The 13,680-nt window shown below is 39.5% G+C and overlaps 1 long non-coding RNA gene across 1 annotated transcript; it reads left to right on the top strand.

Moving 5' to 3' along the window:
- The first annotated feature begins 9,923 nt into the window (after positions 1-9,923).
- On the top strand, positions 9,924-11,652 carry LOC138224072 (uncharacterized). Its single transcript, XR_011182427.1, has 3 exons — positions 9,924-10,032; positions 10,782-10,941; positions 11,568-11,652. It is a non-coding gene; the product is annotated as an uncharacterized lncRNA (long non-coding RNA).
- Positions 11,653-13,680: the final 2,028 nt, after the last annotated feature.

Raw genomic sequence — 13,680 nt, 5'->3', positions numbered from 1 at the left:
CGGAGGTTGCGAGGTGGGGAGTAGGGCGATAAAAGTTCAGACAGGTATTGAGGTGCCAAGCCATGTAAAGCCTTGTAGGTGAGCATGAGGATTTTAAAGTCTACGCGGAATTTGACCGGAAGCCAGTGCAAGGACTCCAGGATAGGAGTAATGTGAACACTTGCACTAGATCTGGTCAGGATTCTGGCTGCTGAATTTTGGACATACTGCAGCTTGTTCAGAGTAGATTTAGATACCCCAGGGAGCAGAGCATTGCAGTAGTCAATTCGAGAGAATACAAATATGTTGATCAGCTTTTCAGCCACAGTTAATGATAGCATAGGGCGTAGTCTTGCGATATTTCTAAGGTGAAAAAAAGATGTTTTGACAGTATGCTGTACATGTGGGTTGAATGTTAAGCCAGAATCGAATATAACCCCAAGGTTTTTCAATTTTGATTGGAGCTCAAGTACAGAGCCATCTACAGACAGGGTTACAGGACTGGCTTTACGAAGTTGATGGGGGGTACCAATAAGCATGACTTCAGTCTTGTCACAGTTAAGATGAAGGAAGTTTTGAGTCATCCAAATTTTTATGTCAGAGATGCAATTAGATAGAATAGAGACAGCCACATCAGTGTCGGGTTTGGTATGGATGTATATTTGAGTATCGTCAGCGTAAAAATGAAACCTGAGGCCATGTGATCTTAAAAGCTGACCAAGTGGGAACATGTAAATGCTGAAGAGCAAGGGGCCCAGTATTGAGCCCTGAGGGACACCAGACTTGACAAGACCAATTTCAGACCTGTACCCATTGAGAGAGACAAAGTGACAGCGATCAGTGAGGTAAGACTTAAACCATTTGAGGGCAGTGCCAGAGACTCCAAACACAGTCTCGAGACGAGAAAGCAAGATGTTATGGTCAACAGTGTCAAAGGCAGCACTGAGATCAAGAAGGATGAGTATGGAAAGAGAACCAGAATCAGAAGCTATTAGGAGATCGTTGGTGACTTTGACTAGGGCGGTTTCTGTGCTGTGAAGTTGACGGAAGCCAGATTGGAGGGGTTCGAAAAGGTTGTTTGTCATGAGGTGGTTATGTAACTGAAGTGTGACAGCACGTTCTAGAATTTTAGAGAGAAAGGGTAAGTTGGAGATGGGGCGAAAGTTGTTAAGATTGTCGAGAGCCATGTTAGGCTTCTTTGGCACTGGGGTAATAGCACCAGTTTTGAGGACCGTTGGTACAATGCCAATGCTCAAGGATTCATGTATTATATTGAGGACAATGGGACAGGGAGAAGAGAAACAGGACTGGAATAAAGTGGGAATGGGATCTAAAATAGATGTGGTGGGTTTCATGCGCGTAACTAGTTTGTTTAGGGATGCTGAGTCAAGAAGAGAGAAGCTGGAGAGACGGGAACCAGAGAAGTTGGATGAGGAGGGAGGAGGTGTGGAAATTATATCCGTAGTGGAGAGAATGTGATGCCGGATGTTGTCAATCTTAGAACTAAAGAAATCTAAGAATGTGTTGCAAAGTTGTGATGAGGCAGGTAATGTGGTGGGGCAGTTTGGCTTGAGCAGTCTGTTGATGGTGGAGAAAAGATGTCTGGGATTGTTTTGGTGATTTTCAATGATGTGAGAGAAGTAGGTGGATCTAGCAGACTCTATAGTAACCTTATAATCAGATAAGTAATCTCTCCAGGCCTGATAATGTACATTTAGGCCGGAAAGACGCCACCTACGCTCAAGTTTGCGAGAGGCTGCCTTCATGAAACGCAGATGGTCATTGTACCAGGGGGCAGGGCGAGAGAAGGAGATGGTTCGAGTTTTTAAAGGAGCAAAGGTGTCGAGGGTAGATAAAAGAGCATTGTCAAGTAACTGTATTTTGTCCTCTAGAGGGTCAGAGGAAGAGAAACAGGATAAGGAGGACAGAAGAGAATTTGCAAACCTTGGGTGATCAATTGATCGCCAATTGTGGAAATTTACAGAGCGTGGGGAGGAGGTGTTAGAAACAGGTAATTCCAGATTGAAGAGAATGGCTAAGTGGTCAGAGAGGCCTAGATCAAGGGGAGAGCAGTGGGAGACAAAGGAGTCATTTGCAATAATTAGATCTAAGGTGTGTCATTTGTTATGTGTAGGGGTACAAACAAACTGAGTTAGGTCAAAGCATCCCAAAAGAGAAAGGAAGTCTTTAGGCAGACTGGAAGAGGTTGAATCAATGTGTATATTAAAGTCCCCTAGAATAAGGATCCTTTTAAACTTAAGGGATAAGAATGAGAGAAAATCAGCAAACTCACCTAAGAAGACTCCACTGGGTTTGGGTGGTCTGTAAACTGTGGCAATAATAGTAGATTGGGGGATAGAAACATTTAAAACAAGACACTCAAAAGAAGAGGGAGGAGGTATAGTTATAGGACTTAGACTGTAAAAAAGGTTGTAAATAACAATGATGCCCCCGCCCCTGCCTGCAAGACGCGGAAGGTCAAACAAACCATATCCAGGAGGAACTAGTTGGTTGAGCAGGAGTCCATCGTTTTGTTTGTGCCAGGTTTCGGTTAAGCACAGAAGGTCCAGTTGTTTTTCTTTGATAATGTCACATAAAAGAAGAGCCTTGCTGTTAACGGAGCGGGTGTTGAGTAGCGCTGATCTGGCCAGTCTCGGTGATGCGGGGGGAAGCGGAGTGCGGTCCAGGTGCGGTAGTGAGAGGAGATTTTTTAGATCGGCGCCGGTACGTGATGGACTTACAGACGTGCGGCGAAAGGCAGGGATAGAGACTCCGCAGGCAGACGAACGTAGAGAACGGCGTCCTGTGCTGCGATGGATGTAGCGAGTCGGTCGTAAAATCCCAGTAGAACGGCAGTAATCGAATGTGTCTTTGACCAGGAAGTAGCTTTGTTTTAGTTGAAGAAGTTGCAGTGCAGTGTACCTCAGAGACATGATTGATGAAACGAGACGGGAAGGAAATCCAGAGAAGGCGGTAGCAAGAGGTGAAGGTCTTCAGTTGAGTAAGTTCACAATGCAGTGGAAGTCGCACCCGTGAACTTGTAACGTGAAGCGGATGAAAATAGATAAACTAGAAATCAGTGCAATCGAGGAGAAAAAGGGGAAAAAAACATAAATAAGTAGATAGAAATGAAAAACTGGTGAGAGGAGCGGCAGCCAAATGCGCCAGCGTTCCCTCTCGACCGGAACCGGAAGCAAAATAAGGGCTGGATAGTATTGAAGGCACTGGAGAAATCGAAAAACATAATCCTTAGGGTGTTGCCAGCCCTGTCCAGCTGTCAGTAGGCCCTTTGGAGCATCATGTAGATGATTGCATCCTCCACACCAACACTGGGCTGGTAGGCGAACTGTAGGGTGTCCAGTGATGAGCTAACCAGGGGTCTCGGGTGGGATAAGACCAGCCTCTCCAGTGTCTTCATGACGTGAGAAGTCAGCGCAACTGGTCTGGAGTCATTGAGGGCAGAGGGGCGCCCTTTCTTTGGTACCGGGACCATGCATGATGTCTTCCAGAGCACAGGGACTTTCTCCAAGTGCAGGCTCAGGTTGAACAGTAGCTGGAGCACTCCGCTCAGCTGATCAGTACAAGCCCTCAGAACTCTTGGACAGACGTCATCTGGTCCTGTGGTCTTACCCTGGTGCAGCCTCTTCAGCTCCCTCTTCACCTGGTCAGCCGTGATGGTCAGCCTGGCCTGGGGGATGGTGCTCATAGCACTTTCAGTGCTGCAGGTTGGAGAGTGGCAGCTGTGGGGGATGGGGGGGGTGAGTAGCTGTTGGGGGTTGTAGCTGTAGGCGGCCATGATTGTGGGGGGATGGAGGAGGTGTTGGGCAGTCGTAGCTGTGAAGGAAGCGTGTGGCTGTGGGGGGATTGGTGTGATTTGATTCAGAGGGCCCTGAATCAAACCTGTTAAAAAACTGGTTCAACTCGTTGTTCAACTCCAGGTTCCCCTCCATTGCACCACCAGCCTGTTCGAAGCCAGTGATCTCTCTAATGCTGCTCCATACATCCCTCACCCTATTCCTTTGCAGCTTGTCCTCTACCTTCCTCCTGTAGGCGTCCTTGCTCTCTCTTAACTTCTGCTTTAGTTCCCTCTGTGCACGCTTGACCTCTTCCTTATCCCCCCTCCTAAAGGCTCTCTTCTTGTCATTAAGAAGAGCCTTCAGGTCACTGGTGATCCAGGGTTTGTTATTAGAAAAGCAATGTACATCTTTGGTGGGGATGGTGTTGTCAACATAGAACTTAATGTAGTCAGTGACACAGTCCACCATGCTGTCTATGTCGTCAGCATGTGGTTCGCACAGCACATCCCAGTCAGTAGCCTCCAAAGCACCACGTAGATCCTCCATAGCCTCCTGAGACCATCTTCTTACAGTCCTCATTGTTGCAGGTTGGCGCTGGACAATAGGCATGTATAATGGTGTAAGCAGGACAAGGTTGTGATCTGATCTGCCAAGGGGGGGAAGGGCTGTGGAATTATATGCATCCTTAGCATTGGCATATAATAAGTCCAGTGTTTTGTTTTCTCTGGTCAGGCACTTAACTAACTGGTGGAAAGTAGTTTTACAGAGTTTTATATAATGGGAAAAATGTTCCTCCTGGTTGAAACTATCGATGTCTATTCACAGATGTATGCGGAAGGGTATTCACATATCTTTCAGACAATATGGAAAACAATAAAAAGTATACAAATTTAAGGCTATAGTATATAGTCAAAAGTGTGAAATTTGAATCAAGGGATATTATTTTAAATCTGTATAACATTGGTGAGACTTAATTAAGAATCTTACAATTTTGGCCACCACATTATAAAACATGTGTTGCTTCTCTGGAATCAGTCCAGAGAAGTGAAAACAGATCTATTCTAGGATTTAAAAGAATCTCATAATCTGACACGCTGCAAGAATTGAACATTTTTAGTCTTGAGCAAGAGTCTTGGGTGCTGTGAGATTTGAAACAGCCCTGTATGAATAATTTTTGCTTTGATTTTTTGTATAATTTCACATCTGTTATGATATATATAAATTGTACTATATTTCCAACATTGTCTGCATAACTTACAATAAAATACTACATAAGTTATTTCAGAAATGTTTTTTATTTTAATTTTCTGTCTTATTAAAAAAATGTATTGTACAGACCTACAGATGCAGCTAAGTGGAATGTGCAAGGTTTAACGCGGTGAGCGAGGAGTCAAGAAGAACAGCACTGTGTCACAATGTTTATATATTTTTAATCATCTGATTCACTACTCTGTAAAACTGCCAGGTGAATTCATGGTTGCCAGACAAATTGTTAAAGTATTAAATCTCTGTTATTAAAATATTATTAATTTAAAACCTGGTATGTCCACATTCTAGATGATTAAAGATGGCCCAGCACCTTTTTTTATTTTTACACAGTGTTTAAAATGGAACAGGAAGTAGTTCCTTCACAGCATGTAGTTTTTATATGTCAATGATATGAGGTGAATACATTAACAAAATGACTACATATCCCTATGTGCCACACACATTAAAGAATCACATGAGCTCATTATCCAAGGATACCCATACAGTAAAGTATAGTACATCTACCACAGCAGAGTACCGATTAGCTTCATTCTTGCAGGCTACTTACATGCCATTACTCACACCAGTGTTTTGCAAGCGATTGTTTAAATTATACTATATAAATGTTTAGAGCAGAGCATACTGTACAGCACCTCAATGGCAAATTCTGATATTAACAATTTAAATATACTGATGTAAATATAGTGCAAATTTACATTAGCTACAATGTAACTTACTGTACAGTATTCAACAGTCATTCAAGTCAGTACTCATTATTTTAATCTGGCCTTTGTTTTGTTTTTTGTATGTTTACTTGCTTTTAAATACATTATGATACTGTATGGCTTTAATGCCACTGCAGTGTTTATATAATACATATTTTATTATCAAAATCTAAAACAAAATTATCTTTCATGATTTCTAGGTTACAAACTTTCTGCATACTGAGTAATAAACAAAATGATAATCCTATAAAACAGGGGAGTGAGACGATATTACGTTATATGGTACAGAGACATATTGTACAGTATATTATTGCACGTATCGTTGTGGTGACAATATGGTAACAACAATCTATCTCAACAATGTAATCATTGTATTTAATGAAATTGTTTGTCGCTATTACAGTACACATTGCACAAATGGGTTAAGAACTTACTGCCAACAAAGTATAAAACAGTGTGTACGTGACTCAAGAGTAATATCAAATTTACAGAATGATTTCCAGAATCAAACTCTTACACTAGTTAAAGTTTGTCTGTACTACTATTTATTGTTTAGTCAACTGTGTTGTTTTTGTAACTGCCATGTGTATTTGGATTTGCTTAACTTTTCTTAATTTGTCTTTTTTTTTAGTTTGAGAGAGGAGTTAATATAGACACACTGACAGTGCTGAAGTTACATAGATTGAGGGCTAAATACACACAGACATCGGGGTTAATACAGATATCTGAGTGAGCAGAAACCCTTGACATACCTGTTTGAAAATTCACTTAATTCTTGCACAAAACTGTGTAGTATAAGTGTTCACACAGGTAAATCATATTTTAAGTGACAGGCATGGGAAAATGAAATATAGGCAGAATGAAATAATTTTTCCACTGAAAACTGCATTGTGAACAATGTTTCTATCTTCTATGGAAAAGGTGTGTCAGTGTAAAAATACAAAAAGCTTGTTTGGACAGATTCCAAAATGAAATATTTCTGTCAACTATGTGCACCAAACCTATTCCTGATACATTTCCAGAAAACTCTTCACTTCTTCATTACTTTTCCATCTACTAATCTCTTTGTCATTTTTGTTGTTCATTGTAAAATGCAAATGGCCTAATTTTCATGTTTTCTGTTGCAACCTTCATGTTAAAACAAACCCCAAACCAAACAGATTTAAATGGGTTCCTAGTGCTTGAGGAAAAAAAGTTTTTATTTTTTCCAGAAGGACTGGACGGTAGTCAGAGATCATCTTTTGTAGGACAAACTTGGTAGCAAACTCTAGAGCTAACATGGGTGATAATCTGTAAAGTCCTCCCTCTCTTCTGTGGCAGTAGTGAAGGTCATGGCCCAGTGATCTCTCCCAGTATTTCAGAGATGTTGGAGCAGATACCAACATACCCCTGCTCCCATAATGCTGCTGGGGGAATAGGGGCAGATGCTGTCCTGATACAATTTTGTTCTACTGCTCCAGGAAATATAGGGGTAAATGATAGAGTTCATGTGGTGTCTTTCCATTTACTTTTGAGAATATACAGTATGGGGTGAGGCTATTCCTTCACTTCTTTGGCATTGCAAGATAGGAATAGCAGCTCATCATCACCCAGCTCCTCTGGAGATTTGAGCCAGGGCATTTTGTCATCAGTTTCTGGTCTTATTCTGGTCCCTCCAGGGACTCAGAGACCTCTTGGCCCTCTTGGACACTCTAGGCACCACATCTGCTTCTTTTGATGCTCATGACCTTGCTCAGCTTGTGAGCTACTAATTTCCCCATTCAGAAATTTGACTGTTGTGACTCTACACCAACTTCTTCTTTACAACAGTGACAATAATTTAGAGAGTTTAGCCTACATTCAGTTTTAACATTCTGTGCTGCTCTTTACCAGTAAAATATAGTGAGATTCTTGCCTCATTTTGTTTTATCAGTCAAGCTTTGTGTCAACTCTGCTCTGCATCTTTGGGAATCAAATAGAAAAGTTTCTGAAGGTCTAACTCATTTCTGTCTGCCACTGGGTCAACTACTGTTTAGCAAAACCCTCGAATGTTTAGCCAGAATTGAATATCACCCCAAGGCTTTTCAATTTAGACTAAAGCTCAAGTTCAGAACCATCTACAGATAGGGTTACAGGATTAGCTTTACGATGTTGATGGGGGGTGCCACTAAGCATGACTTAAGTCTTGTCACAAGAAACACATTTTCAGGCCAAAGTCTCACTGGCTGAGAGCATGTGCACCTGTTTTTCTTACTTCTTGTCTTCAACACAAATAGTAACAGGATACACAGTTGCAGTTGAATGCAGTCTGGGTGCTGATGTCTGGCCAGTATGTACGTTTCAGACATTCTGCTCTCAAACAGAGGTAAAATGTGGAAATTAAAAGAATTTAAGTACAGTCATGGCAAGAACAAAGAGCACTGAGGTGAATCAGCTTTAAGAGAAACAGCCCTACTGTAAGTGAAGTACAACTGCATGATTTTGGCTCATTGCAAATCCGTGCAAAGTTGATCAGTTACGGGTATCTGCAAGTAAAAAGAAAAATGAATGTGTAAAAATGCACAATATTTTATAAGATACAGACTACATTAAATTGTTTGAACAAAAATATAACACTCTTTTAGTAAGACTAAACGTTTTTGTTAAAATCTTTGACTCCTGCATCACTCACATCTGCACATACTCTAGGTATTCCTTTCAACAGACATAGAGGTGTATCTCTGTCTGGTTCACAATGCATTAAGTTGTACAGTTAATGCATTGAATGCTGTTTGTTGGGTAAACAGCATGCACTGAAAGGTTCAGTGGAGTGAATATCTGGGGACTTCACTTTCAATCCTGTAGATTTCCTTTTCTCACTAAATAGATCATATCAGGCTTTTGTTTGGGGCTATTGATTTACAGTATTGAAAAACAGACCATGTCATCCATAATCCTAGTGACATGTGTACTGAAACTCTCAGGAGACTCAATATCCATCCATCCATCCATTTAAAAGTGCTTTATCCAATACAGAGTTACAGAGAAGCCAGATCCCAGCAAGCAACATATACAAGCCTGGATACTGTATACCCTGGAATGGACACCAATCCATCACAGAGCACATACAGACACGGACACAGATACACACACATCAGGGCCCATTTCCCAGCAGTAAATAAACCTACCAGTATGTCTTTGAACACTGGGAGGAAAGCAGAGTGCCAAAAGGGAACCCACGTGAATGTGGGAGAACAAACAAACCCCTGGCAGATAGCACTCCAGGTCTGGAACTGAATCCAGGGCCATCGTGCTGATCTCATCTTGAATTATATTTTATAGGCAGTTCCCATTCCTATGAATGAAATATACAGTACTTAAAGATAGAATTAATAGACTAAAGAAGAGTCACTGCAGTATGCTTGGAATTGTATGTATGCTTTTTCTATCCTTGTTTTTACTCAGGAATTATAAGTATCTGATTCCTTGTATCTGATTTCTGTGGAGTTTTACTGTACATGTGGTGGCCAGTAGGGATGAAGGTGTACAGTATATATAGTGAAAAGCTTAGAGAATTTGATTTGCAACTAAATATCTACGGTTCCGTTTATCATTTCACAACTTAAATCACATTATGTATATTTATGTAAAGCATATAAGACACCTATGTGCTTCATATAAAAAAAGCCTGCATATTATTATAGGCATCAATCTGTACGTACAGTAATGTACTCTCAACAGATGTAAAATACACTTGAACTTACTTTTCTGTCTATTCTCTTCGGTAGATGCTAGATAGAGGTACATTTTGAGGACAGCAAACAGATGAAAATACAGTGGTATTCTTTCAGTTGCTTTTTAATAGAAAAATGCTGCCTAATTGAAATTATCTATTAATTGAGTGAGAAAATAAACTTAAAAAAATAATAATTTCCTTGAAAAACTATATAAATTTCCAACCCAAAGCTATTTACAGTTTAGAGGCTATGTGGCTGTGGATTCTTTAAAACCTGATTACAGCTTTATATGAAGGATTTTGTCTTACTCTTACTTTCACTCTAAACTATGACTGTACTGTGTGTTTCCTTTTCTGCTTGTGAGCATTGTGTCCACTCTAGTACAATGCTTTTAGTTTTGAAAATAGCTCTCATGAAAGGCATTGTTTTTTTTTTAAATAGGAAATTGACATTACCATGATGAAAGGCACAGGCAAGTTTCGAACCAAGAATATTAAAATCGCTGGCTGTGCTGTCACAGCCCTGGAGCTGCCATTAAATGGAGATGCACTTGGATTCTACATATTGATGACAGAGGATGTCAGCAAGGTAGGTCCTGCCCTTCTAATAATAAATACACACTCTAAGGTAAATACTGATGTGAAGGGAATCATAAAATACAGTATTCTTACTATATTTTGTCTACACAAGTAAATAGAAATTACATCATATAATTCAAAGGTTTTACTAATGCATCATAATTTATACAATGATACTATAGCTATAATACTATTAGCTATAAAATACTGTACAGGACTGACAGTTTGCTCAGTGGCAACCATATGTCCACTCTGGTCTCAGAAAGGAGATCATTAGACCCATCTGATTTTAGTAGCTTGAAGGACAAAGCTCATTATCTCCAGTGCTTGTGCTTTCTCTTCTTGATCTCACCTTTCATGGATCTCTTCTTGATCTCGCTTACTTTATCCTAAGTAAAATCAGACTGAGTTCCATAGTCTTCTTCATTATGGGCAGTGTTATGGAATCTGGAGGCAGTTCAGTGCAATTCATACTCAATTCTAAATAACAAAGGAGCTGAAATGATTGATTGTAATTTCAAGCAATGCTTCCACTTAAGGAATTCAAATTAGTTGGATATGGTTTCACATACATCAGTTATATAGAACAATCATGTTAATGTAGGTCCTTCATGGTAGTCAGGTCAGAAAAGTGTTTTGGTTTGACAAATAAAGATTTGATACTTTACGTGAAACATGACTTTTTTGTATTTGTACCACCATTTTGAAAATATTTTTTCAGTGCCATCAGGTAATTTATCGTACATTTTCATGTTATAGCTGCAAACAGTTGAGAAACACCTTCATGAAATCAACCTGGAAGAGGTCCTGAAGGCGTCTGTGCAAGAGATGCAGGTCAAAATGCCACACTTTATAGCTGAGACCGATTTAGTGTGCCAGCTGACTACTAATCATGTGGACATTGGGAAAACATTTACACGTAAGTCATTAGAGCATCATCATTTTCTTTCATGTGGAAATGTTGAGAGACTGCAGTCCTATTCTAGGATTTTCAATGCACATTCACATCCCACCCGGTACTGTATTCATAAATGCCTAAATAATCACTTTTCACCTTTTTGGAAGTTGTATTGATGTACAGTATTGGGGAAATGTCTGATTTTGTATTCAGATTGGTCATTTAATATTTTTTTATGAACTATTCATTTTAACACTATATTTATTAAATATGTGAATAAATGAATATTAGGATTTACATTATGTTACATTATGTGTTTCTGGCCATAATAATTTGTAGTAAGATTGAAGGTGTGTGAAACGGAGTGTGTATGAAGACAGTAGTGTAGTGAAAAGGGAAACACGCAACAATATACTGTACATCCCTGAGATAGAAGGCACAGTGAGCACATTCCTTCAGAGTACAACTTTAGTCAGCTTGCCTGCATCCTCTAGTGGGAACTAGAAATCTGGTGTCTATGGCCTTACTTGTATATGCATCCCATGAGATATCAAACTTTGCAATTACTGTCTATGTTATATTTATGATAGGTACAGATTAATAATGTTTATTCTGCATTTAATTTTCATTCATTTATGTTTCCTCAGCTGCTCCTGGTCCACAGTACAAGCCAAAAGTGACAACAGATGTCAAAATAAGTGTTACACCCTCTGGAATAATTTGTGAATCTGCGTCAGCGGGAGAAAATATTCCCATAGATTCACAGGTAACAATGCAGACACTTCAAAGTCTCACAATGCAACGTTTATCCAGCATCACAATCAATCGTTCATTTGTTTTCATAGTGGGTGTGAACAGAGTGCCTCTGAAACCTGGAGACCCCAGTGTTATTCCCATTTTTATTGGTCGCTGTGAAGATCCTACAAAAGAGCCTCTTACAGTGAGGCTTGTTGTTCCACTGGATGACAAAGTACTGGAATAAATGAATCCTGCTGGATTCTGTTCTATCAATTCAATTGGATAAATTAAAGCAACTGTCAATGATTTTAATGGATAGCCTTCAAACAACCTTTTCATAATTTGGAACCAGGTGAAGGTTTATATAGTTTAACAAATTAAGTTTTGCTTGGTAATACTGTATGAATAATCATCAAAGTGGCTGAAAATAAAATGATTTTGAATAGGGAAGATGATTTTTATATAATGGACTCGATTTAATCAGATATATTCCAGGTGTTTGTTCATTCTGTGCCTACCTTTTCTTTTAAATTGTAAATTAAAAGCCTGTTGCTGTGCTGTAATAAATTCTTTATATTCTTTCATCTGCTTTTTTTAGAATTTCTTAAACATAATGCTTTAAAGCATGCAAAAAAAAACAACACTTCCCTCATCCCACGAATATTACCATAATCTCTGTGCAGACCAACTGAAAAATCTGGTGTCAGAGAGCAAGTTTCACTAGTGATTTAGCAAGAGTGTCTCATGATAAGGAATAATAACAAAAAAAGCAACTGCAGAGAACTGTAGCCTAACCCTACAGGTACAGGGAGCAAGATGGAAACCCTGGATGGGATGCTACTCTATTCTGGAGCAATATTTTTCAATCACAAATATACTGGGATGGAAATTTAGAGACAACAATTGATTTAGATAGCAAGGGAGTATAAGAGCACACTGGATGGATCATATGACAGAACCAAGCTGGTCCTGACATTTCCGATCTGGAAATATTTTCTACAGTAAATTGCACAAATACAGTTGCAGCTATCTACTGTATAATGCATGTCAAATTTCACATTAACGGTAACTAGACCGTATTACACTACAGTTTGGGCTAGTGTGCTACAACCTGCCTTTCACTGCTTGATAGGTGGATCTTGTGTTGTAATGTTAGTTGTGAAATAGTGAAATAGAAGCTTCATTTAATCTATGTTTTTATTAGTCTTGTTGTAACAGAAAAAATAAGGTTCTGGATCCCAGGATGAAGTTAAACAGATGAGTTTATTGCATGCAAGGAACAATAAAGCCGAAGTCTTGTTTCCTGCAAGAAACAACAAAACCAAAGTATTGTTCAAGGTGCTGGTACAAACTTTAGGTTTATATAGTCCTTCCTTGCTGCATCGGATGTCATTCGTTCTTATAGTAAAGAGGGGGTCATGGTATTTTGCCAGTTAAGAGATCCTGGCCAAATGGTCAGTTTAAGATTACACCCCCAGGGGGTTCTTAGCTCGCATCTGGAATCCTTATCAGTTAACCCCCTTTCCTGCCATAAACTCCAGCTTGTTGTTTAGAAGTCTAATCTTCATGCAGAAAGGACTTAAAATGAACCCTGTCTTCACATCTTACTTCAGTCTAATAATCATACAGTATGTCTTTAAAATATGGCAGATTGTATATGCTATATAAAGATATAAAATACATACCACCATTCGAAGGACTTCTTTGATATATTAGGAACACTAACCATGCTCTCCAGCTTTTAGACAACTACCATCTTTGAGGGCACAGAATGTTTCATTTTCACCATGAACATCAATCTCTGCACACTGTCATTTCCCACAATGATAGCCCTTAAGCACACAAATAGCGACTCCTGGACAATCACATTCCACTGGTACTTCCTTACCACCCCAATAAACTTTCTTTTCTCAGGACCATTAATGATGACCTCCCCATCTTACAAGATGATCCCTCCACTGCAACCCTCATGTGCACACAGAGAGGTTTCAGAACTCCTATTGCAGAAAGAAATCTGAAACA

The sequence above is a fragment of the Lepisosteus oculatus genome, chromosome 18 (assembly GCF_040954835.1).
Source record: "Lepisosteus oculatus isolate fLepOcu1 chromosome 18, fLepOcu1.hap2, whole genome shotgun sequence".
NCBI lineage: Eukaryota > Metazoa > Chordata > Actinopteri > Semionotiformes > Lepisosteidae > Lepisosteus > Lepisosteus oculatus.
The sequence above is the reverse complement of the archived record's forward strand: the minus strand, read 5'-3'. Positions and strand labels throughout refer to the sequence as shown.